Here is a 210-nt window from a genome sequence, read left to right as displayed (position 1 = left end):
CTTTTCATGTGAACCAAAGATTGCTGTTAAATATTTACTGCAGTTTTTACTAGCCACTGAACACTGATTACACAGATAATAAACAAATAGATCCGCCGTGGCATTTTTACACTGCTACATCAAGTATGACCTTTATTAAAAACTCCACAACTGACAGTCTCTCATTTGACTACAGTTCATTCACTAGCTTGCCGTGAGGTCCCATTCATT

General features: G+C 37.1%; 1 protein-coding gene across 1 annotated transcript in view; it reads right to left on the bottom strand.

The window, feature by feature from the left end:
- Positions 1-210, bottom strand: part of LOC118337755 (phospholipid-transporting ATPase ABCA1-like) — a 177,729-nt gene that overhangs the window by 170,612 nt on the left and 6,907 nt on the right. The window lies entirely within an intron of this gene.

This window comes from Morone saxatilis, unplaced genomic scaffold (assembly GCF_004916995.1).
Source record: "Morone saxatilis isolate NCDOM2014 unplaced genomic scaffold, NCSU_SB_2.0 Contig4, whole genome shotgun sequence".
NCBI lineage: Eukaryota > Metazoa > Chordata > Actinopteri > Moronidae > Morone > Morone saxatilis.
This window is presented reverse-complemented; position numbering and strand designations above follow the sequence as displayed.